Source organism: Lissotriton helveticus, chromosome 12 (genome assembly GCF_964261635.1).
Source record: "Lissotriton helveticus chromosome 12, aLisHel1.1, whole genome shotgun sequence".
In the NCBI taxonomy this organism is placed as follows: Eukaryota; Metazoa; Chordata; class Amphibia; order Caudata; family Salamandridae; genus Lissotriton; species Lissotriton helveticus.
Genome location: NC_136073.1, coordinates 144276092 through 144302192, shown reverse-complemented (window position 1 = coordinate 144302192; position 26101 = coordinate 144276092). Strand labels below are relative to the sequence as shown.

The window sequence follows — 26101 nt, the reverse complement described above, 5'->3', positions numbered from 1 at the left end:
TTACGGTATTTTGCGAGGCCTAAGACCGGTCCTCAAGTTTTTTGATGCTTCCACCCGGCAGCTCGTGGTTCAAGCCACGGTTCTATCTCGGCTGGACTATGGCAGTGCGTTGCTGCTGGGGATCAACCAGGCTGAGGCATCCAGGCTTCAAAGGGTTCAGAATGCTGCGGCTCGAGCTATTGTTGGCTTGCCTAAACATTGCTCTGTGTCCAGCACGATTTCTGCCCTTCATTGGCTGCCGATTAGGCAAAGAATTAAGTTCAAGTCGCTATGCTTGGCTTTTAAAATCATGAAGCTCTCCTCGCCGCCAGCACTTTCGAACTTGCTTAGCCCCTACATCCCGTTGAGGTCTCTGAGATCGGAGGCTCTTCATCTTGCGGTCTGCCCCCGTTTTAAACTTAGCAGGATGGGAGGCCGCTCCTATCGAGTGCTTGCCGCTAGTCTGTGGAATACTCTCCCGGTGCACATCCCTGCTTTGAATAACCTTACTGTTTTTAGACGTGCGATTAAAACTTTTTTGTTTTCTGTATCTGGTTAGGTTTTTTTTTTTCCTCTTCTGTCTATGTTATGTTCTAGTACCTGTTCACGCGCCAGGACGCCCCTTCGCTGGGGCAGCTGTGCGCGTTATAAAAATTAATAACATAACATAGTACAGAGATAAATCTGTTAGTTAGGCTCCATTTGGATGTTGCTAATTTTTCCCAGAAAATATGTTGTGTCTTGAATAACGACTTTTCGTACACTGAGTTGCAGGTGTTTGTCAATGTAAATGCCAATCGGTTCATGGATGGAGTTGCGTGCACTCACAATTGGTCTGAACGGCTGTCTGGTGGAATGTTTATGAATTTTTGGAACAATGTAAAGGTATGGAATTTGAGGGTGTTCTGCCACCTTTTTCTTATACAGGACCCTGCAAGACCCCAGCATTCGCTGTCTCATTCAGGTACTTTTCAGTCCCTACAACTCAAGACGTGACAATTGCTGGAGCGGGGGAGATGCATTTAAGCCGATCCAGCCAGGCTGCATCACAGAACGGGATTGCAGTCTCATGGCAGTCAAACTGGGGCACCCCCTCCACACACTCTGCTGTGCACCTAAGCTGGCTTAGAATCGACATCGGCTGGACACAGAGTGCCGCTCTGCACCTAGGGTGACCAACCGTCCGTAAATTTCACGGACTGCCCGTAATTTGGGCCTCTTGTCCGTTGTCCGTGAAGGATTCTTTCACGGACGCCTTTTGTCCGTAATTTCAGCTCCCCCCTGCACACAGCCTGAGAGTCCTGTAAATGTCACAGCAGGGGCCAGCTTGCGCTCCTGCTGTGATCAGAGGCCTGTGGCAGCCCCTCCCCGACCTGGCACAGATTGCTATCAGGCCCATTATCATTCTGTATGTTGGCTAATTATCACATACAGAGTGATAATGGGCCAGTGACAGAATATGCTGGGTCTCCTCTTTCACTCCCTGCTCTTTTCACAGATCGGATCTATTGTGTGTGCTGCAGCATTGCTCAGTGAGTGTTACCACTGCAATGCCACTTTCATCTTTAAGGTTAAGGGGTTACATTAATGGCTTCAGTCATCAGGGGACAGTGAAGCTTTATATACTTCTGTCTATGCTGTGTTATGTTAAATGTTATGTTATGTAAATATTTATGAAAGAGCTCAAATCACCCTGGGGCATCTCGGCACTAACTAGGCAAGTGTACTGAGGGTTAATAAGCTAGGATAAGTTTATTTGTCCTACTCGCTCAGCATTGTTAGGGTGTAGTGGAACTACTACTCAGTGCAGGACTGGAAGAGCAGAGGTATGAATAACAAGCATTTGCAATGCAATAGGTCTCGCATTTACACAAGTTTAACCTATTGGCATTGTAAATGACAATGCCTTATATTTATGTTTTAAAACGAAAACAAAAACAAAAGGCATTGTTATTTACAATGTGAATAGTTCAAATTTGCGTAAATGTGAAACCTATTGAATTGCACATGCTTTTTGTCTGTGGTATACCCTGTTGGGATCAGTTCTAGAAGGCACTCGAATTCCTTTGTACTTGGGAAAGGGCAACCTTGTGAAGAGCTCTGTCTTGATAATGATGACTTGGGCCACGTTGTATTTTGCTTACAATGACTTCTGGGAGATTTCCTCAGATGTAAGGTTGGCAGTCTGCGAGAACAGGAGACATCTTAAACCAGTGCGTGTGCTACCTGGAATAATTCCCGCACCAACAGCAGGGAGCAATATCCAACTCTTCTCATGAATCTACTGGAAAACATACTGGTAACCTGCAACATGTTTGCTTGTTGTGTAGGTAGGTATATTTTAGCATTATCCCTGTGATTTTTGTCACTTACCATTCCTTCCCTATTTTATTAAAATGAATGTATTCCTTTAATTCTTTTTATTTTTAACAGCATTGTTGTTTGGTTGCTTTGTTACAAAACAAGAGGGCGGGGGTTACTGCTTATGCCACACTACCAATAAACACTGGCAAAGCCAATAGGTACGGCCTGTTTAGGTTCATGTGTTGAATGTTCTTCAGTAACATGGTTGTATACTGCATATCCGGAGGGTCGAGCTTAATTTGGGGACTACTACTGAGTACTCCATCGGACGGACCCACCTGAATGTGATTGTGGGGAGGTGGGGACTGTTCCAATGGATGTATGCTTTGTCTTAAACTAATAAAAATTTGTTATAAAAAAAAACCCATAGTTGTATACTGCATGAACAGAAAAAAACACATCTAAGCTCCCCATATGCACTAGACAATACCAAGATGCACATATACACTCAGAAACACACAGAGAAATGTATTTAGTTATGCATTCAGTCAAACAACACATATAAGTGCCCATACAGTCATATTTAAATGACAGCTGGATGAATGTGTGGATTGATGGCTGTGTAAAGAAGGGTGAGTAGGCAGTTCAAAGCTGTGGGTGTCTACAGTGTTGTGGGGAGATTGAAGCAGTTGTATTGTTGGACTGATGCATGCAGACTTGGTGTGGGTGGACATGTGAGTGCATGGATGTTGGTGGTGGATATGACCTAGAGAGACAGCAAATGGTGGGACCATGGCCAGGATAGGTGGATGCATGCCTGTGTGTAGGCACAGGAGGCTGATGGCCCAGAATGAGCATCAGGTGGAAAGGGAGCATACGAGCAATGTAAAGGTGTCAAACGATAGCACATGAGACTTCTAGCACACAAACACTGTACTGCAACCGAGGGAATACAGGCAGCACAAGGGGTTGACTGTCTGGGAACTAGGTGGAGATAAGGGAGAGCACAAAAACAGTAGGGCCTGGCAGGAGGGAAGATAGAGGCTGGGGCTCGAGAGGAGCCAGGGCAGAGAGATATGGGTAGCCATGTCACACAAGCTAACAGCTATGTGGTTATACTAAATAAGCGGTTCCCTACGTCAAATCTCCTTATTGATGCAATACCTACACTTTCACAATTGCTTTATTAACTATCTTGCTTTCTCAAATATTCTTGGAAAGGCACCATTTGCCCATTCTTTTTGCAAACTTTTCCCAGGGAAGAACTCCCCTAACACCACCACCACCTCGCCTAATGACGTTCCGGCTCGCTGCGCTCGCCACCGGGCACTCATCACAAACTTTTACGCCCACCACTTTCAAACGTAACCAGCGGCAACTGCTCCTGCGGAGCCCAGAGCATGGCAAACTGTTTTTGTTTATGGGCTTCTGTCACCTCACCAGGGGCCCAGCTCTGGGGGGTGGAGGTTTCATTTTGGCTAATGTTACCCATATGCAAACACAGGTATTTAAGTTTCAGTCCGGCACACAACAGATGCAGTGCAATGTTCTCTCAATCTAATGTAAACTTATTTTGACTTGTACGTGTGTTGGTTGTCTGTTTACTTATGTAATATTGCGCGACCTCCTCTGATGTGTCGGTAAAATGTACCTTTTGTCCCAAATTTTTGTCCTGAATTCTGACCTTCTGTCCTGAATTTTTGTCCTGAATTTTGACCCTTTGTCCTGAATTTTTAGACTCACTGTCCTGAATTTGCACCAATGCCAGTTGGTCACCCTATCTGCACCCCGTCTCACCCCGGGGGCTCACCCAACAGGGAGGGCCATGGGCAGAAGCCACACCACAGCAGAGCCCGGGAGACCGCCACAGCCCACAACTATCCCCACACCGTGGCACAATCAGGCCACCGAGGCGCCGACAGGATTCAATTAGGGACAGCCGACTCCACTGCCTCACCTCGCTGGGCGCTGCTGCCCCTGCAAGCCCCTGCCAGGCAGGCGTCCAGGTATGTCAGCAGTGCATCTTCCTTGGATGTGTGTCTCACCCCCAGGTCAGGGCCACCCACTGAGCAACTGCACCCCAGCCACCAATCCACTATATCACACTCTCTGGAGCTATTAATATAGCTTGGTCGAGTATTTCTGAGCTCCGCCGATTCTGTGATTTGCATTTAATGTGTAGATGTGGCAGGATTAGTAAAGCAATAATTAGCGGGCTCCTGGAGCTTCGCTAAGGATCATCCTCCATTCTGGACCGCCAAGCCATGCTCCCCACTCTCTTCTGATACTGCGTATAAATATATATTTGTTGCAGTTGATTTGTGGACTAGATTCCTTTGGGTTTGGCCACAACGCAGTGCTGACGCTCAAAATGTCATCAGGGATTTGGGCGTCTTTGTCAGGATGTTTGCTTGTGGCACCTTCCATTCTGACCAATGTCCAGCTTTCAACTCTAAGGCGTACAAGGACGCAATGAAGTAAATGGGGATGCTGGTGCAGTTTTCGTCTCCATACAGGCCTGGTGGCAATTCAATTGTGGAGCGAATGAACTGTGACTTAAAGCAATCCTTGACAGCTAGACTCTTAGGTACTGGCACGAACTGTCTTGCCCACTTGTATGGGGTTCAACGTGCACATAATAATCTCCCTAGAAGATCTCTGGGTGTGCAGACCCCATATAAAATGTTCTTTGACATTAAAATGTTTGCACCAGATCTTGATGGTCTAGACGTTGTGGCGGCAGCCACAACTTTTGATGTAGATAATCATTCCACTGTGTTACAGGATTGACAAAAGACCCGTGACAGCTATGCGACTGAACATTTACCCTCTTTCACTGATGCAGCACTGCTGATTCCAGTTGCCGGCTAGCTTCCCAAAATTGGAGATCTGGTATGAGAAAAGCTGAGGACAAAAAATAATTTGGTCCCTCTTATTGTGCACTGGTTCCAGTGCTTGGACTGAATGGTACTCATACAGTCATTTTACCACCTTTACCTGGTCGGAAAGACAACAGATACATCTCAGTGGCAATGTCAAGTTACACAGTGTGGCCAATATTGAATAGTGTCACGCTTGCTGTTTCGTGCAACGCAATTTCATTGGACCCGCTCACTTCATCCTCTTCCACTGGTGTTTGTTTGGCTAAGGAAGTGGTGGACACGGTAATTGACCTTTCACCCATCCGACCTCTTTCTTCCAATGGGAACATCGAGTATACATATCCTACAGATGAGTCCATTGGTGAGGTGCCGACCAGTCCTTGACAATATCAGGTGGACTCGGCTCTGCCACCTCTGATTAATAGAACTGCGAGTGTTTACTTTGGAGATAATGCCAGCTTCTCTTCTGACTCATCCTCCTCGACTTCCAGTTTGGCAGTCCCACCCACTAAATTAAGTATTTTCTTCTCTTGGTTCAAAAAGACTTACCTGGTCCCTCCATAGACCCACATTTGCTTGGTGCTTATCTTAATTTTCCTCTTCATGTCAATTGGATTTGTGACAGTATTTTTTTACTCATTAATGGTCATTATTTATCAGAACGCTCTGCTGTGAACTTGGTTGATGGAATTCTGTCCCCTCACACATTGTCCCATATCATGAAACTTGATCAGACACTTGTGAGCCTTTCAGCATTCCCAGTTGCAGAAGGCATCATTTCGGACAAAGTAGCCTTCGAAATTCACGGCCGAGGTACTCAGGGTGCCATACGTGTTTTGCATCACATTAGGAGATGTGATAACACAGGACATACATTCGGACGATTGGGATGTGCAAGCAGTAAATTCATTGTTTTAAGATTTAAAACATAATGCTGCTTTTGATGCTGAAGATTTGTATCTAAATTCTGCCAATTATGCTGATCTCTTTTGTTATCAATATCATGGGCATCATTTTTTGCACAAAGTAAACATGTTAAGACCAGTTCTTAATTACACTCATTGGGAAAATTGTCCTACTCCCGTATAAGGGAGTTCTAAACTCATTGTGATAAATTCACTTATTTTACAGATTATAAAACGTCTAATCCAGAATCCTATTTCTTTAAACTGCATTTGTCATCTCAATCCGAATTTATATTTACCCATACTAAATTGCTTTATGTCAACTTACTTAAGACTAAATTAGCTACACAGACAGGGTTATGATCACTGGAAAGAGACGGTTGATTTAAAATCAATCTGCGGCACAAAGCCTTGGCAGGTTCACGGAACTGCGGATTTACATCATGCCTGCCTGATCCTGACTCAAATTGTGTTTTTAAATGATACAGTGTGCCAAACCACTTATTTCGACCTGGCAACTGTAAAAAATGTAAATACCCCATCCATTCCGCCCTTAGCAGAATATGATAATTGGCGCACTCAGACAAATTATACTATTGATGCACTGCAAGGTTTGTTCCGAAATGAGACCTTCAAAGACTCTGAAATTGATACATCCGGGTGGTTGGTATGTCACACAAATACAAATGCATGCCAATTGCATTTTTATAATGTAACACCTAACTTCACTCAGACTAGGCCGGATCCCCGTTATCCACTTACACATTCGGTCACCACATACTCAGTGGGTAAACATTCCACATTAGCATCAGAGCAACAACACCTTACACTCTTGTCGAATGACATAAATCTGGCAGATTTCATTTTCAGGACTTAGGACTCCTAGATCTAAGAGATTTATTTATGCCGCTTACAATGAAATTTGGAAACTTTCGCAGATTGAGGTAGCTCTCCGTCTGTGCTAAATTGATCAAGCTAATTTTGAAAAAGTCCTTGCGGTGGTCGACAACAGCATCAATACACTTTCATCACACATTTATACATTGGATAATATTGTTTAATCTGTTATTGATATTGGTCAAAGTGATGTATCTGTGTTATGTCATGTTCAAAATCAATTACGATCTGGTATGCAATAAGCATGGACATTGCAAACTCTCAAAATGGGAAAGTCCCATGGGAATATTCAAATGCTTATGCTTTGTTTCTACCGTTTAATCTGACTTATACACAGAGATTTATGTCCATGAAAGATGTTGCATATACACATTTGTATATTGAACAATTGGATCCCCTGCCGTTCTAGGTAGCGGAAATGGACTCCGCTGTTTGGTTTATTTATGGGGTTATCCCTCTCCCTTTCTCTCTGTTTCAATTTAAATCGTGTATGCAGCATTTTCCGATTGGCTGTTTTGAACCTGGGCAGTGCATTTCTCCATGAATTATGATCCCTACCTTCCACTTACAGATGTCAGAGGGAGGATAAGTAGGTTTTACTAGGGGAGGGCTGCGATTCTACAGTCGGTCATTCCTGGTTTGTAAACATGTTAAGTTGCACAGCACGTGTAATGTATCAGCGCCAAATATGGCTTGTTTTTTAAAAGGAATACCAGTGCCGTCAATAATTCCCACTTTTACCTTGCTTACTAACAGTAGTTATGTTATTTTGAACAACTAAGATTGCTGTGGTTTACGGGTAGGAATCCCATATTTAGTAATGTTTTTTACAGCGTTTAACTTGTTGTAGCAATGTGCTTTTTCCTCCCCTGCATAGGAGTCTAGATTGTTCCATTTGGCCTTTCATTCCGACTTTATTATTCAAACAAGAGGTGGCTCTCCCTTTGGCTCGAGAGACCTTCGAGTTACAGGTGGCTAGGATATCTAGTGAGATACAGTCCCTTCTGAACACTAACCTCCCACTTCACTTTTGGGAGCTCATACATCAAATATTTAGTGCCTCTGACACTAAAGGACTTTCATTTTTTTTTTAATGTGTGGGATCCAGCCTTGTGACTTCTTTTCCGACGATATTTGGAGTAATACCGGCTTTTATTCAATCTATTTTTTCCAGCGTCTTCGGAGGGTTTCCCCTAGTATTGGCGTTAGGTGGTGGAATCCTGCTTCTTCTGTTCCTGCTGTGCAATGGCTGCTCATCTTGTGGTAATGCACAGAACAGGCCAGTTTCAACTGTACCATAATCAGAATCAACAGGTTTTTGGATGCTTGCCATTAGCAACGATTGGCGTGAGATATGGATTAACTTTTTGATTTGCCTACTTTACTTGCGTGCAACCAGTATTTTACTGTTGACGATGCCCCTTCTATTGGGCTATGAATTTCTGCCTCTCCAACAAGTCATGTCCCGTCCCGGATTTGAACCATTTGATGGGTCCCTTAGAGACTCATGACCAGGCTTGTTTTGGGGATGGCGGTATGGCGCGTGTGGCAGCACTTGGAATATTGGCTGAATGGGATATCTGTGGGGGTGCGCAGAATTTCCTACATCAGAGTTTCATCGAATATCAGGCAAGTTGTCCAGTTATGCTTTTGGAGCCAGCTGATCATGAGGAGCATGTTTGTTCCTTTGACCTACTAAATTGGATGGCATCCCTTTTTACCAATGATAGGTATTATCTTTTGGACGGAATTGAATTCTTAGGTTCACTCACTCACCATCTTCTTTATAATCACTGTAGCATACCAGAGACAGCACTCTTTCAATAGCCGTATTACGATTTTTTTTTAATTTCAGTTTTCTCCAACTTTTTGAACTCTGCTTGCTTTTTTGACTCTTTTTTGTCCTTTGTCTATGTCATATGATCTTACCAAGGGGAGGGTGTTATATGCTCCTTAGGGACATTGTCAACATTTCTAAGTTAGCATGAGCTTTGCTGCTATGATGTTGCTTTAGCGCATGTTACTAAGTGACTTTGTTTTTGCAAGACTCTGTTTGTGCCTTTCACAGGAGAACGGTCTGCTTTTCGCATTCTCTGCTAAGTTCCTGGAGTTTAGTCTGAACACGATGTGTAAGGTTAATAAACAATGCCCCTTATTATTCTGTTCTTGTCAATCCCTAGCACCTAGACATAACATGCTAAACACAACTGCAAAGCTGGAGACTCGTGCTTTGATATTACTGGCTTGCATGTTGTTTTAACACACTTGGAGAAAGGCTTTCCATGGAGAAGAGCTGTGCTGTTCCTATGATGTAAAACTTACATCCAGGCATTAAGTATGGGGTCTGCTGTCAAAGCCCAGAGATCTTCCATTACATAAATAAACTTCTTCCAGTCAAGGGGAGGGTAGTTGGCCTTAAAGTCCTTTTTCCACTGTCTTTATATAATGAATTTCCCCTTTGTACTCAATGGAATTGTAACAATGCTAATTGTTGTGAGTTTATGCATTTTGCTGCTGGTAGTGACTCATATACTGTATTGTAGAGCAAAATAAATAAAATAAAAATGTTGAACTATTTCAGTGACTCTGCCAATTCTCATTGTGGACAGGTATGAGTGAGTGAGTGAAAGACTATGTCTTGCTACCGCGATTCCTCGGAGAGTCGGGAGTGTTGTGTTCTGGGTTGTCTAATCATTTGTAGCTTTGTGATTTTTGGAGGAGAACAAATGAGACACTATAGTTAGTCGGTTTTGGGATTTTGGGTACTAAGGTAATAGGTTGGTACACCCCTATACACTGAGGCCCTGTTTTCCTGTGCATAGTTCTGTGTATGTCTAGAATCCCTACAACAGGACTGCATCATCTGCTGCTGTGACCTGTGAGAGGAAACCAAAGGACTTTTCCTGCTCCCACATGTACCCAGGACAAAGAAGTTGAATCCAGGGGTCAGTTGGCTTTCCTCCTATTAAGCTACAGGGACACAAAAGCTGCAAGAAGCCCTATTCCATGAAGGAGTTCAGCGGACCAGTTTCAACTGGATATTGCTAGTGGCTTCAGTTGAACTGCGTCATGACTCCCAAGTGCTGTTCTTGAAACCCTGGTAAACTTGGCTGGCATCAGTGTGTAAGTATCCTGTCTAACCCAAAAAGCTGGAGTTCAGAAATGTTTTCAATACTTTTTTTACTTGGTGAACTGACAGAAGTCTGGGTCCAACACGCCAAGCTGATCTGCTGAATGTACAGCGTAGGTGGGCCTGATTTCTCCACAGCTCCTGCGTAGTTCTCCCTTCTACCTTAAGATTGGTTGAGGGCGTTTTGACTCCATCCTGTGGCTTTGTCAACGCAGCCATTGAGGAGAACTCTATTAACACTGAAGATCTCCATGGCATAGAAACCCAAATTTCTCCCACTGCTGTTGACCACCACATCGGGAACCTGTCTTGATGGGATCTGGTGTCATCGAACCTTGCTCCAGCTTCCGTATCCTGCCTTCGCACTAACAATTCCATCAATCTCCAGAACTGGTTCAAAGTAAAGAAGGTAACTGTTGACCAGGACAAATCCAATCTCCATATCCACCCAGTGCCTCTACCCCAATCTAACATGACCCTGCCCTTAGTTGGCCCTTTGTGCTTTTTGGAACTATTTTTTTTATCTAAAACTTTGGAAATTGATCGCTTTGCTGCTCCTCATTGAAAATTCATCTCTTTGCTTTTCCTTATTGCATTTTCAGTTGCGTCCCATGCTACACCACCAGGTATAGGATTGGCTGTGATGTTCACTGATGACAGTTCTCTTTTTTCGATGTGAGATGATCTTTGGGGTTTTAGAACCAAGTTGGTGTCCTGACTTGCTGTGTCCATTGTACTATATTTTCCATCAATAAATCTACCCAAACTTAAAACCAAGATGAGCCACAGAAGGAGGAAAAGTTCACCTAACACAATCCATAATTCAATCCATGGTGAAATCAGATATTTTTCTTTGAGTTGATGAAAGAGTTCAGTCATTTTTTCTTTGAAAGTTTTAGTTGCTGGCGTTTCTTCATGTTCACTTGGATCATCAGAAAAGTCATCTAAATTGATGAAGTAGCCAGATGCAGTTCTGTCAATTGTTGGAATTGCTTCCGGATTGTTATTAATCTTTGATTCTGTATGTTCAGAGGTTACATCATTGTAGACAGGTGTTTCTTGACGAACTGTTGCAATTTAGGTTTCAAGAGGCACAAGTTTCTTGGCTTTGTTGCATAGTCCTTTTTTTTTCACTGCAGGTTTATCAAATGTGATTAGTCTTTCAGTTTGAACCTCTTGGATTGTAGCAAGGTTGGATCTTCTGCTACTTCTTGGGAGTCAACTGGGCCTACTACTTATTATTGGCCACATGATTGTGGTATTACCAGGTCGATTGATACAACACGGTTCTCCTTTTTACCAGCAAGGGGCGGTATTACTACTGATCTTGTTCCGCTGACAGCTAAGACAGGTATTGCTTTTCTGTAAGAAGGCCCAAATTCCTTCTTCACCGCGATCTTTTCTCTGACCAGATCCCCAATCTTTGGAATCCAGACAGGTCTTGCTGGGACAGGTGGTTTTTCTTCAGTGGTCGTTGGCTTTAGCTTTGTGTTACTTAGACTTCTTCTTGTTTCATTTAAGTCCTGTAAAACAGCCAATAGATCTTTGATATCAAATGTTTTTTGTTTCACCACTGAAGTCTGACTATCGAGATCATGAATGATCATTCTAGTACCAAACAATAGTTCGTAGGGAGTGATACCTCCTAGAGGATTTCTTGGCAGATTATTAAGACTACGTTGGACACTTATTAGATGTTTGACCCACCCGTCACCCGAACCTAATACCCTCGCTGTTATAGATTTCTTTATGTCACGGTTTTTTCTCTCCACTACCGCATTTCCCTCGGGATGGAATGGACTAGAGTACCGCAATGCAATACCCAAGCTGGCCATGGCCTCCTTGTAAGCTCGAGAGCTAAACGCAGGACCCTGGTCAGAATGTAGCATGCCAATTGCGTATGTGCCGATAAAGACTCACAAATCTTTTATAACAGTTTTGGCGTCAGCCGAGCGCTGGGGCCTCATCTAAATGAATCATGTCTTAATAAGTATGGAATCGCATTTTTCCGTCTGGATGTCTGCACATAGATAGCCTAATGCTGTCTAATAGAGGTGTCTGGGCTGGTATCTGGTCCGGTTCACAACTGCGATCTCTGTTGCAGTCCTGACAATCCATTGCAAAATTATAAATTTGCACGCTCATCCCCGGCCACCAGCATTCTGATTGCAATTCTATTAGAGATTTCAAGATCTCTTGGTGCCTCAGACCCATTCCCATGTGTGCTTCTTGAATCAAGTAAGCTCTCCAGTTTGTGTTTGGAATTACTCTATCCCCCACTCCAGGGATTTGAGCAAAAGGAACGGAGTTCGCATCAATTAGATATCTATTTCCGAGTGGATAATTTAGAGGTAACGCCGCATAGTTGCCTTCCATTGAGGCTTTTACTGCTAGTAGCGTTTCACCGTCTATTTGTTTTTTGGAATGCTTTTTTGTGGCTACGGAAGCTGGTTTGACAGCTGCCGCTTTGGCTCTGTTAGCCAATGAATTCCCTGCAACCTGAACCCCATCACATTGATGACTCAGTGTATGTATCACGTTAGTCTTTTGTAGTTCTTTCTGTAAAAGAACTACTTGTTCCCAGAGCTTTTTATGCTTTATTGTGGCACCTGCCGTATCTTTGTAACCGTTTTTGATCCAAGTCTGCATGTGATTATTGTAAGACTGGACGCAGACATGCGAATCGCACACTATTAGTGTGGGGAATTAGCGATCGGCATTTTCAAGCGCCATCTTTAAAGATCTTATTTCAGCTCGCTGAGCTGTACAGCTTCTGAGTGATTCAGTTTTAGTGACCATCGGTCTGAATTTACCTAGGCGCCAGCGACCTTTAACAATCGCGCACCCTGCATTGTAAATTTGTTTATCCACAACGTAGTGGTGTGCAAATCTGTCCGTGTAGATTACACAGGTGTATTGTTCAAGAGGCAGAATTTCGATTGACAGAGGGTATTCATGTTCGTATTCCAGATCTTCTAGTTTTTTCATTTTCAGATGAAATGCGTGTTTCACGTCTGTTGCAGCAAGAGAGTTTTCCCATTGTATCCATTTGGGATCTAAAGCTTCAGCATTCGGAATGCGTGGTCTTGTTACTGCCTCAAGGGCTGGTGCTGCTGTTAAAACAGATATGTCCCTCCCTTGAGCTAGCGCTCTTTCTTTTGCTACAGCAGTTTGAACCGCAGTTAGAATTTTTTCAGTAGAACTGAATTTCATTTCAGCTTGTGTGTACAAGTGTGATTTATAAGCTATTGGTACCGTTTCTCCCTCATTAGAGGTCAGGTATGTGAATCCGCATCTTCCTGGGATGACTCGGATTACAAGGTTGCGTTTGTTTGCGCGTGTTAGCAGTTTTGTTTTAGTTAACATGTCTGTTTTAATGATCTTAAAATTTCTGTGTGTTTTTGAGTCCAATTAATTGGTTTGAAATCAGGTTTTATTAATTCATAGCGAGGTTTAACCCTCTCTGCATAATTTAGAATGTATGTTCTTCCGAAATTCAGGAAACCTAGATTTGATTGTAAGTTTTTCAGCGTTTTTGGAGCTTGGAGTACTGCACACTTCTCTAAGAAGTTGTCTGCTAGGCTTTTGCCTTTACTTGATAACTCATATCCTAAAAACAGGACCGTGTTGTGGGCAATTCGTGACTTTTTAAAGTTGAATTTGTACCCTTTAGATGCGAACCCATGTATGATGGTGTTCACTCTTCTCAAGTGTGTCTCCAGGTCATCGTCTGTAAGATAGATGTCATCGACATAGGATAATGCCTCATCATCATACATTTGTAGTACCTCTGTTACCCTGGCTGAGAATAATCCTGGACTATTCTTGAATCCCTGTGGGAGACGACACAATTGTTTTTGGGCCCCCATACAGGAGAAAGCGGTCAAATACCTTCTTTATGGTGCAATGTTTTGACAAAAGAAGCCATTTGAAATATCTAATGTCGTTTTATATTTTTTGCGCACGATGTTATTCATTAGTGCTGCACTGTGTGAGTTTTGTACTGCAAATGTTTTGCAACAAGTGTTTAAGTGTCTGTAGAGACAGGAAACAAAGGATTGTTCATTTGTGAGGTGCATGTTTCAATCACCCCTTGATATTCAAGTTGATCTAAGATCTCCCTGACTTGTTTTTTAGCTTCTTGCTTAACAGGATACTGCCTCTGTGCAGTAGGTTGATTTTTTAACTGTATTTTATGGTGAGGAGAATCCTCATCCCATCCTACATGATTTTTATATAATGCAGGGGCTTGGGCTACTGCCCATTTTCTAGCAAATGTGTATTTTTTATGAATTGGAATGTGATTTGAGAAGGCAGGCATAATCATTTCTTCGCCATGTGGGCACTCCCTGACAATCGCTGGTGGCCAGTCTTTTTCTGCTAGAAGGATATCATAGCCTTTAGATAGTTTATCCCAAAAGAGACCTCCTATTTTCCTAATTTTGTCCCCTTCTATACGTAATGTTATTTCGTATATCTTATGGGGCACGCTAACTCTGGTGTCTGCAGTTTCCACCTGAATGTATTCATTCGTGTCCACTGATCTTGCGAGCTATGGTCACTTCTGCTGCGCTGTCTAGCATTGTCTGGGCCCATTCTCCGTTTTTCAGTTGTGTCCTCAGAATCCTCGGCATGTTTTATTTTAATAGTAGCTCCCTTCTTTTTTGGAAATTGTAATTTTTTACTTTGATGAGCAGGTTCCTTGTCTTTGGACTTGACGTGCTCTTCTTTATGTTCTGAACGTCCTCTTCTTTCCGATTTCTGTGAGGAAGTTTGAAAAGTTCGAGAGGGACGTGTATCAATATCTTGATATCTGTCAGGTTTTCTTAATTTATCCCTATCTCTAAGGTTATATCTTTTCTCAGAGGGCTCCCGTTGTGCAGACCTGCCACCTCGTTCTGGAGATCTATCTCTCCGTTGAGGAGACCTTCCTCTGGACTGAAACTGTTTTTCTCTGGGAGTGGTTTGTTTATTACCCTCCCACCTCTTTTTTGGAGTATTGAGAATATTTTTAATAAATGTTTTTTCAGGATTTTCAGTTAGTTGTGGTTTTAGTGGTTTCCCACCCAAACTATCTCTACCTAGTTCTTCATAGGATTTTTCAATTATTCTGGCAAGTTCAAAAGGTTGTTCTGCTATGTCTGTTTCTTTCAATTTCTGGCGGATCGTTATACCGTCAATTGTTAATTTAACTAATTCTTTATATGCTGTTGTTAATTCTTTTAGTTTAACTAAAAGTTCTTGGTCTGATATTTTTTCAATGTCGGGATGTGGTGTATAGCTGGCTAGAACCGGCCATGTGACTCCTGGTCTAACTAGTGGACCAAGCCTGGTGAAGTGATTTTGATGTTTTAGGGCACCATTAAACCAGAGCCGGTGATCTTGGTATGTTATAGGAATTTCAACGTCCTCAAAAGGAACGTATTCCGTTAGAGATTACCCTATTTTGTAGTAGTGTAATTCTCATGTCACAGCATGTGCTGCTGGAAAGTGTATCCAGGAATAGAATACCTCTGTCTGCCGATATTCATGGGCCTCTACCACAAATATGACTGTACCACCTCTTTGTGATACTCCATTATTTATTAGTTTGTAAGTTACACTCTTCCTTACATTGACTGGGATGAGTATGGCACCCTGGTCATTTTCTTGGAGAGTTGTGTCTTCTAACAACAGTTGAGCTGCCAATTTAGCTCTCTCCCTTTCGTCGTCACTATCCGACATTTTTCTTGACAGAAAGTTTTTGTTGCAGAGCAAGTTTCAAGGAAACAAAGATTAGGTGCACAATAGTTTGGAACACTGTATCCTTCAACGTTGACTAAACCAAAAACTAATACATAGGATTCTCATCCTACTAAGTTCTGGCGGATATTAACCTTTTACCCACTCCAGACGTCTATTGGAGTTTTTACGGGAAAAAGGGGTCTGTGTGAAAAGCACGACTGAGTTACTCTAGTATCTAGCGTTAAATTATCGCCTTGCCAAACTTTGGGCGCCATCTAGTGTAGTTCTTATATTCCCAATAGGCTCTGCGCATTGGAATAACATAAATGATAGTTTAGACGTAGGACTGAGGTCGACTAGGTCTCTATTGAATATGTTAGACTTAATTATGAATGCCAGCTAGCTCAGAGGTCACTAGAAACTTTCTCGAGTAAACAAGGAGGTGTTAACTTCCCTGAATAGGCAAGAAGGGATTAGCGTCTGACAATCGCATAAACATGACAACTTTGCTCCCCCCAGAACAAGGAGTATATCTCCAGAGTCGCGGAAACAATAGATGGCTATTTCACTCAGTCAATTGTGCATGCTTAGTTTCACAAGGAGTGCAGAGAAATAGAGAGACGGGTGTTTTCGATAAAAGTGGTTATTTATTGAGCAGTCTTCTTTCTCATGCAAGAGAAGTGAATTGCCACAATTGCAGTACTTGTCATAAAGTTAAGTGCGTACAGTAAAAAGAGTATTATGAAATAATACTGTAAAAGCATTTATATGGTTTCTGAGCCATAAGATACTTAAAACGGATGAAATACATACAATGATAAAAGTTGACTAAACGTACTCAACTGGTGTTTCTAAAATAAGCCTACCCCGGTGTACCTAACCTAAGACTAGTGCGTGGGAAGGAGTAGGTGAACTGCAGTTTAAGTTAAGATAGTTTTTGCCAAGAATCTGAATCAAGAATTCTCTAAGGATCTAATCAGCTCCGTACCTTGGTTATAGAATGGAGGAGGACTTGTATCTCGCTCTCAGGACTTGATCTCCCAGCAACCCGCAAGGGTGACTGGAAACACTGGAGCTGTATTTCTCGGCAGGAGAAAAGACAGCGTCTCTCTCAGTGCGTCAATGGGAGGGTCAGCTTCCTTCGGCTCTCGTTACAGCTGGGCTTCAGGTAAGTAGATAGCCGATCTGCTCCAAACCACCGTGTGTTTGCTAAGGCAGATGTCGGCATATTTATACCTGCAAGGTGCCGAGTTTGACGTAAGGTTGGACATAAGACGTCACTAAGAACGTAGAGTTCTTTCAGGACTCCAGGAGTTCTTGGACAAATCAAAACAAAAGCAGGGGGAATTCCCGGGCTGCTGGACGCTTGGTTTGTTTATAGAACGCCTTGTACTTCCTAGGAGTCTATGGGAGTAGCCTTCCCGTATTTGGACTGCATTGTCTATGACTAAATATAGATATGATTCTTATGCCTTTATAAGGGTATGATTTGTTATAACCACATAAGGGCATGAATCGGGGATATTTAAATAGGGTCCTAGATAAGTTTACAACACAGTAAGCGCTGTCGCTGAAGAAATCGATCGCACTGAAAGGTGCATTTCTTTAGAGTCAAGTACTAAGTCAGGTGATCAGATTAATCTGAGTATAGATCTTACCCCCCACAATGAGGAGACCCCTGACATAGGATTAATGGAGGATTCCATCACTATTGATACTATTGACTCTCGCATCTCCACTACTCCCAGGTTATCGGCAGTGGATATCTCCCCCATACATCCCACCGACTTCCCCGAATAGAACTAAGGCCGTAAAAAAGAAAACACAAGGGCATGAAAACCAGTTAGCCAAAAAGGACAAAAAAATTGTTGTAAAGGGTAATACGGTCATAACGAGATCTAAATAAATCCCCCCAACTGATTATACTACATTAGATCTGGAAGTCATAAAATACGACAAGCTCAATGAATTGATTAGACCCCTCCATGAAAAGGTCGATAACTTAGCCAGGGAGGTACACAAACTAAGTGGCAATATGGAAAAAATAACTATAGAAGCACAGAGAGACAAACTAAGAAGGCAAGAAAATAGTGGCAAAAAGAGGGCAGACAATATCAGGGAAACTGGAAGTCTCCAAACTGCCTCAAAATTGAGTACGCCAACTATAGAGAGACTACCAAAAGAAATTGCAGAAATTAGGGATGCATCTAAAGCCAACCCTACCCCTAGCAGAAAAACATCAACCTTTGCCCCCATCCCAGACAAGAATATAAAAGAAATGACAGCCCCCACAGAGGTGCCTAAGACATTCCGCCCAGATTCCCTACCCTCAACCACAAATAAGGTCCCGGCATTTATCAACCTACCACCTGAATGCGATGCCTACGTGACGGTCCTCATAAACGTACCAAAACTAAGGGCTGTCCAACCAGAAACACACAAAACACTTAACAAAAAAACCCTGTACTGGCTGTCTAAAAATTGTGGCTTCCCCATGGAAGGGGTTCATTAGATATTATTAACACAAAGGCAAAGGGTAGGTTGGGTGGGTCCCCTTAAGAAAAACTTAGACGGGGACTGTGTAATTATAAATTTTAGATCCACAGACTGGGCATGGAACACACTTGCAAATGCCCCTCCCCCCCGTCCCAATGGGAGTGCAACACAACTCTTCTTCCCCTGGGGTATTTCCACAGACACCTGTGACCAAGTCAATTACCAACAAAGAGTTTTTACTCCCAAAATCTCGGACTGATCGCACTATATCAAATTACAATGGACCCCAGACTCTGGACCTATACCATCAGCGTAGAAATCAACAGGCAAGACATATTCCAATTTGGGGTATATCGCTATTCAATCAATACAAAGCCATATCCGGTATGGAAGGTCTCGATTGACAAGAGAAGAGTAGGAGGGAGGAAAAACTATTTGACCTAAAAAGTCCATCACAAGCAGAATTAAATAGACATCAGGTTACAGAAAAGCACAGCGAGGTAAATGCTAAGATAAGACAGGATGAAAAAGACAAATCAGTTAAAACTGATAAGGACGAGCAAAATAAGATTTTACCAGTTAACCATACACAGCTAAAACCCAAAGCACACCAGCCATTATATATTGAGGGTGGTGTGCTGAGGATGATGAAATTGAAAACACTGCAAAGGCACCTTCAGATGTGATTACATCCATTAGAAAGATCCTAAGCTGGAATGTTGCAGGGCTTTCAAACAAAATAAACAATCCCTCATGGCAGGATTTAATAACTGGTTATAGTGTACTATGTCTACAGGAAACCTGGACTATCAGATAAATACACATTATTGGGTATCAAACCTTTCATACACCAGCCCTTGCCAGCCCACATGGCAGAAATAGGGGGGGGACTGTGCATATATGTTTCAACCACGGGAGGGCTTACAGTTGCTAAATTTCTCTCAACAGAACATTACCAGATCCTATTAGTTACCTGGAGTGATATAAAAAACATGGCAATAATTAACTTCAATAACAATATTCCACCAACATCATTTGAAAACGTTATAAGTAGCCTTATGAATAACATACTAAGCTTGGAGGATCAGGTGCCAGGAGATATGGTTCTGCTCTGGATGGGCGATTTTAACTGCACCATATGCCTCAACAGCCATGCTAGCACTTGTGGCCTAGGAGAGTATAGAGAGGACGCCCCTACTCATTTCAGCCATTCAAAACTAGGAGACTTTTTAAATAATATAATTTTTCATTTCAACCTATCATTTTCAAATGAACTATGCTTACCTATCATGCCCTTCCAGCCCACCTTTAACTTGACACTGCGCTGAGTGACCACTATCCTATCTACCTTGGCATAAAAACTAAAAAGCTGGTACAAAAAATATCAGGAACTGTCCTTTACAACCTTCCGATCAGCTTGGCAACTAAAACGGATACTCCATTAAATGGGATAAAGTCAAGCCTGCGACTTTCTTAAAAAAGTTAGTGACAAACACTTATGACCATATGCTTATCTGCCTCTCACAAACGGAAGACAAATATACAGTGCTTGATTCCTTTAATAAAATCACAGCAGATGCTAAAGATTTGCTAACCAGGAAGTATAACCAAAACTTGCACAAAACCCATAGATGGTTAGATGAGAGTTGCACTAAGGCCCTCACTAACTTAAAACATGCCCTACACAACTCCCCAAGGTCAACTGAACTAGTCAAACAGGCAAGGACACTCTGTCAAACAACAAAAAAAAGATAGGAAAAAACTATTAAAGAAGGACGCCTGGTTGGCGTTACATGAAGCTTGCCAAAGAAACGACAACACAGCCTTCTGGAAAACAGTCAATGCACCATTTTTCCAAATAAAGGAGACTGATGAAATTGACCTAGCAATCACAGGGGAAACATGGTTGTCACATTTCAAGGCCCTCTATGATAAAGCTAGCCCAGACGACCTTGTAAATACAATTAATAACAAAAAAGCAACATCCAATGATATAATTCTACCTGATGCATCCCCCTGAGCATCGCATTTGAGTATAAAGAGGTGACAAGGGCACTTAAGGAAAGTATCTCAGGCAAAGCACCAGGCCCAGACGGCGTGCCGGTCGATGTCTACAAAGCTGAAATTAACCTATAGCACCATTGTTAACAAACGTTTTAACCTGCTCAAATAATCTTGGATTTATTAAAACTTGGTCAGATGCCATTGTGGTGCCGAATTTTTAAAAAGGGGATAGGAATAACCCTACCTGCTACCGACCGATATCATTATTAGATGCATTAATGAAGGTAGCAGGCCGAATAATTTTAAATAGATTACAGGAATGGGCGTAGGATAACGAGACAATTTCCAACTTCCGATACGGGTTCCGTGCGGGAAGAGGAACAATTGAACAGGGGCTCAACTTAGCACTTTTAATAGCAAAGTATAGGCAGGCCAAAACAGAAAATCTCTTTGTCACTTTCGTGGACTTAAGCTGTGCGTTCGAATTGCGTGGACCATGGGAAATTATGGTCAATACTTAGCGACATTGGCATTGACGGCCAAACACTTTCTTTCATCAAAGAATTGTATAGGGGAGAGGGAGCTAGGGTAAGGTATGGCACTAAGGGGGAGTGTTCAGCAAAGTTTGAAATTAAGAGGGGCGTGAGACAAGGGTGCATTCTCGCGCCCTTACTCTTCACCTTGCATATCAACTCCATTGGCAACGTCTTAGTAAACACAAATATGATTACCCATCAATAAAGGGAACTCCCATACCAATCCTCTTATACGCGGATGATGCCGCAATCATGTCGCGGGCCAGGATAGGACTACAGAGGGCAGTCACTAAATTTGCAAATTATATGGCCAGCAGAGGTTTAAAAGTAAATGTCTCCAAGACTTACACTATGAGCTGCGGGGAGAGGGGAAAGAAGATGACCTGCCCGATTTTCCTAGATGGGAATACGATTGAGAGTACAAATATCTTTTCCTATCTAGGAATACGTTTTGAGAGGCAGGGAAAATGGCAGGCAGCAGTGACTGCCAGGAAATTAGCCTTTTCCAGAGCAGTAATAAACTTCGCAAAAAAATTAGGAGGGAGACCTGTAAGAGAACTCTTACAAATTTATAAAGCAAAATGTATTCCAACCGGTACATATGGAGCAGGAATCTGGGGGATCCAGCAGGTGGACCAGATCCAATCCTGTAAGAACCTCTTCATTCGTATATCTATTAGCTGCCCCCCCAAGACTATACTTTCAGGGATCATTTCTATAGTTCTTATCTATTAGCTGCCCCCAAATCAATAGCCACCTATGTCTCCCATAGCGAAGTGGCCCTGCCATATATCACTGACATTATTAAAATCTCCCCTTTACTACTGTGGTATAAAGTCTGGATAACACCTGAGACAAGCTTAAATAGAAATGTCATTAATGAGTGCCTCAACCTGGACGGGGTAGCAAATATAAAATGGCTTAATTACGTAAAAACCATGATGAAAGAGATTGGGCACCCAGAATTCTTTGAGTCCCCAAAAAACATGGAGACTGTGCCCAGAAAGACACTAAAAAGATGGCCATGGAACACCTAGAAGATAAAAGATGGCTTGTGGAGAAGACCAAGACCACAGTCGCAGAAAATGTGTTATTCACCATTAATTCAGGGATTCAACCTTACCTTTTATTAGAGCCATGCTGCTATACCCACATGTTGTTAACCCGTCTGCGTACTGATACCTTTTTTAGACTGATAACCTTCCCACAGCCAAATGAGTGGACAAGAGACAAGGTAACATGCCCATGTGACGATACTTCATACCAATCTAACATCCACTGCATATTGTTCTGTAAGTTTTATCAAACCCCAAGGAACACATTTTTAAAACCATTACTGAAAGCCTGGGGGCTGCGGAGCTGCAGAGCAGCACTCCTCAAATTAACACAGCTTGAGAACGAACTGGTTGTTAAGACAGTATCTTCCTATTTAAAATCAATTATCAAATACAGTAATGTACACGTAGTTGAACAAAACAATTTTATTCACTTGATACGCTTATATATAAACTTGTACATATCTTTCTAACTATTGTTAATTGATAGAGAAAGTGCACTGCGTGGGGCGAAGGATATAACAGAATACGCCCCTACATAAATTGTACAATAACATATATCTACTTTCTTTTTAGCGTTGTTGTTTTTAACCTATATAACTTTATTGTAAGCTTTTATGATTTCTGAATTGAATATCGGATAAATCTATATTGAATTGAATTGACTAATAGAGTTGCTAGGGAACTTTGATATTAAACTAGTATTATACTTTAATACTACACATAAAATAAAAAAACAAAGGAAGAAAATGAGATGAAATCAAGTTAACAGGATTTTCATGTAGTAAGTCAATCTCTTTAACACAACTATCTGAGCTCTCCACTCAAGACAATGCCTCTGGATAGCACACTCTGACAAATACCTACCAGGTTCCTTCGGGTGTTCTCACAGCCCTCATCTGATGGTGTTCACACATGTGCCTGATGAGGGTGGTGAGGCAGAACATAGTGCAGTCATGCTGGATATATGTGAGGCTTAGTGGTGAGAGAGAAGTGCCTGCTCATCATTGTTTTCACAGACAGTTCATGGTGAAATTTCTCCCTTATTCTTAACTTCTATAATACTTTCTGAACACTTGCCTCTCACCCAAACAATGTCAAGTCCACTGTGGTAAACCATTTGCTGGCTATGAAGAGAGGAGATAAGAGGTAGTCTCAATGAAGAGTAATTAACAAGGGGTGGCTACAGATGGTTAGCAGTGCCTAAGCACTAAGATTCCTAGGCCTGGGGGTCAAATGCAGCTGCGGTTATGCATTACATAGTGCTTTAAAACTGCTGGAGGTGGTGGGGGACAAGATCAACCTGAAATCTGGCTTAATTTTTAAATCTGTAGTATAACAGGAATGTGGTTAGAGAGGGATACTTTATGGCCATTGTCATGAGACCTTTCAAACAGTCAAGATTTGTTTCGCCCATAGATCATACACACTGTCAAAGACATTGTGGTATGCAGCACAGAGGGTCCATGAAGTGGATCTTAAAGTGTGGCTATTGTTGCTGCTGCTACATGGTTTTGGATGTGATGTGCAGGTTTTGAATACTTATGGGTGTTGGCAACCATTATAACGCCATATTGAGATAGGGAGCCTAAGTGAGCCTGAGGTCAAGTGGAAACAACTAGGGCCAAATATAAAAGTAGTTGAGCTAGAGTGACTAAGCACAGGAAATTGTGAATGCCGACGAAGGGGATGGGGGTGGTCCTAACTCTTTTGGACATGTCCACTGCTTTTGACATGCTTGATTATACTATTCTTCAAAGTCTTAGAGATCTAGGAATATGTGGGACTAATCTACAATGGATTATTTCCTTTTCATCTAACAGAAATTACCCAGAGAAATATTGCTTGCCTCCAAAACCTCTGCTCATGGGGGTGGCACAAGGAAAGACTATATACCCTTCACTTTTTAAATTCATATTTAAATCCATATGCATGATTACTTTAAGAATATGGACCCAAGAACTACTTTTATGCAGAGGACATGCAATTTATTTGCTGTTTCTGAGGCAGTTTAGTTAGGAATATTTCCAATGTGGCCTCTGCGCTCGAATGATCTATATAAATAAAAATTTAAATGTTTGTTTGTTCAAAATCGCAAATCTCCAATAGTTCTTCACCGATTGCTTTGAAATTTCGATTTCGACACAACATTGGATTAGAATAGGGGGGTGTTTTTATATACACAACGTTGGATTCCAATACGCACATGTCGAATATGCGCGTGTTTTTAATCGAAAGCCCGAACAGACACATAAAAGTGTCAATGTTCCTTTGTTCAAAATCTTAAATCTCCTAAAGTTCTTCACTGATTGATTTGAAATTTTGACACTACGTTGGATTTGATTAAGCACGTGTTTATAAATACACAAAGTGGGATTAGAATACGTGCGTGTCCAATACATGCGTGTTTTTAAATGAAAGGCCGAACACACCCTATCGATTTGGTTGCTGAGCAACAACTACAAGGGATGCATAGAGACAATAGTCTACATATATTAGGATGAACAGTTGGTGTCAGGAAGGCACAGGGAAGTGGGTGGAGGGAGCGGGGAGGAGTTGGTTCACTATGCAACATTAGCGCGTGCTTATATATAACGTGAGTAGTCACAAAAACATATTGTGTGCCCACAAGCATTATGAAATTAAACATATTAGAAATGTGCGCTTACTCTTTTCTTTCTCTCCCATTCAACCAGACTGAGCCACAGCAACACGTGGCAGGGTACAGCTAGTAGAAAATAAATCATTCTAGCGAGATAAAAATATTGTTGATTACCAGTAGGACAGATATATGGGAATCAACTCTAACCCCAAGCAATGGGCCTTGGTCCCACACATGTGAAAATTGCCTTAAATCTTTCCATTAAACTTATTGACAATCTCTTGCTGGATTTGCAGGTTTTGGCTGTGATACAATCTTGTATCTGTCAGCTGACACAACTCGATCATATTCATAGATTACATTTTCCCATATATTTTTTTAACCCAACTCCTCCAACCAGTCTATGCTGGATAATATGTTATGGAAATACAATGTTTCTGGGTCTCCTGAAAAATGGTCTGGATAGTCTCCAAAGATAGCACCCCATATGGAATATTTTTATTGGTTGCCAGTGAACAAACGTACACAGTTTAAGGTTGCCTGTCTGATGCACAGAAAAGATTTTGGGCTCTGTGCCATTGTTTTCTGGCAGATTAAAGAAATACTCAGCTACCCATATGTTGAAATCTTATATTTAGCCCACTTTTCTTGTTCTAAATTTTGAATTGTCCAAATGGAGAGGCAGATCACTACATGTTTGAGGACCAGCACTCTGGAATTCACTAACTCTTCATATCCGTGTTCAATAAAATAATTTTGAATTGAGTAAAATGTTAAAAACTTGGCCCAATACTACATAAGCGCAATACTGGCGCTTTCCTGAACTGGGGAAAGTAGTTCATTAGCTCCAAAATACTCTGTAAATGAGCATATGTGAGCTTTATAAATAAATGCAAGTAACTAAAAAAAAATATTGATTAGTAAAACTTTCCGTGACTTACTAAAGGGAACTAGCCGTCATACAAACTTAAAGGATACCCATGAAGATTAATGTAAACTTTCATTGTGGTTAAAGGTAACCTGAGACAAAGACAAAGACCTTGATTTTGTACTTATTTTTGATACCTGACTTGCAAACACAAATATAGGTTCCCATTTGCTGTTCTGATTTGCATCAAGTCTGGCCTGGATGGTGTGGCTGGATAAAGGAGTAATGAGAGTGTAGATCGTGCACACCCTTACTTTTAAACTTACACTAACCAGTCCACTGTTTGAAACTGTAGTGCGTGCTACGTCTGACTTGTGTCTGCCCTACATGTATAGTTAAGTGACGAGGGGCCTGGTCCCTGAAACTCAACCTGGAATCAAACCTGCACAGCCTAAGGGGATAAATACTAACTAAAATCCGTTTTTACCTTAAATTATTTTAATGCAGCGCAAACAATTTGACTGCTTATGCTTTCCATTTAATATTCGTTAGACAGTCATTCAAATGATCATCATTAATTGCAAATTGCTTTTTTGCAACAAAATGAAAACAAAGGAAAATCCAAAGAAAACGAGGCCCAAATAATTTCGGGACCTGCTGTCCCTTCATCAGGGTTAAAACCTGAAAAGAATACACAACAAGTGAAATAATTTCTTATG

At 41.8% G+C, this 26101-nt stretch overlaps 1 protein-coding gene and 1 pseudogene across 1 annotated transcript in view; both read left to right on the top strand.

The window, feature by feature from the left end:
• LOC144798477 (hydroperoxide isomerase ALOXE3-like) overlaps positions 1-26101 on the top strand; it is a 632103-nt gene that overhangs the window by 544855 nt on the left and 61147 nt on the right. The gene's annotated exons all lie outside the window — the stretch shown is intronic.
• Positions 21548-21638, top strand: LOC144800434 (small nucleolar RNA U3; annotated as a pseudogene).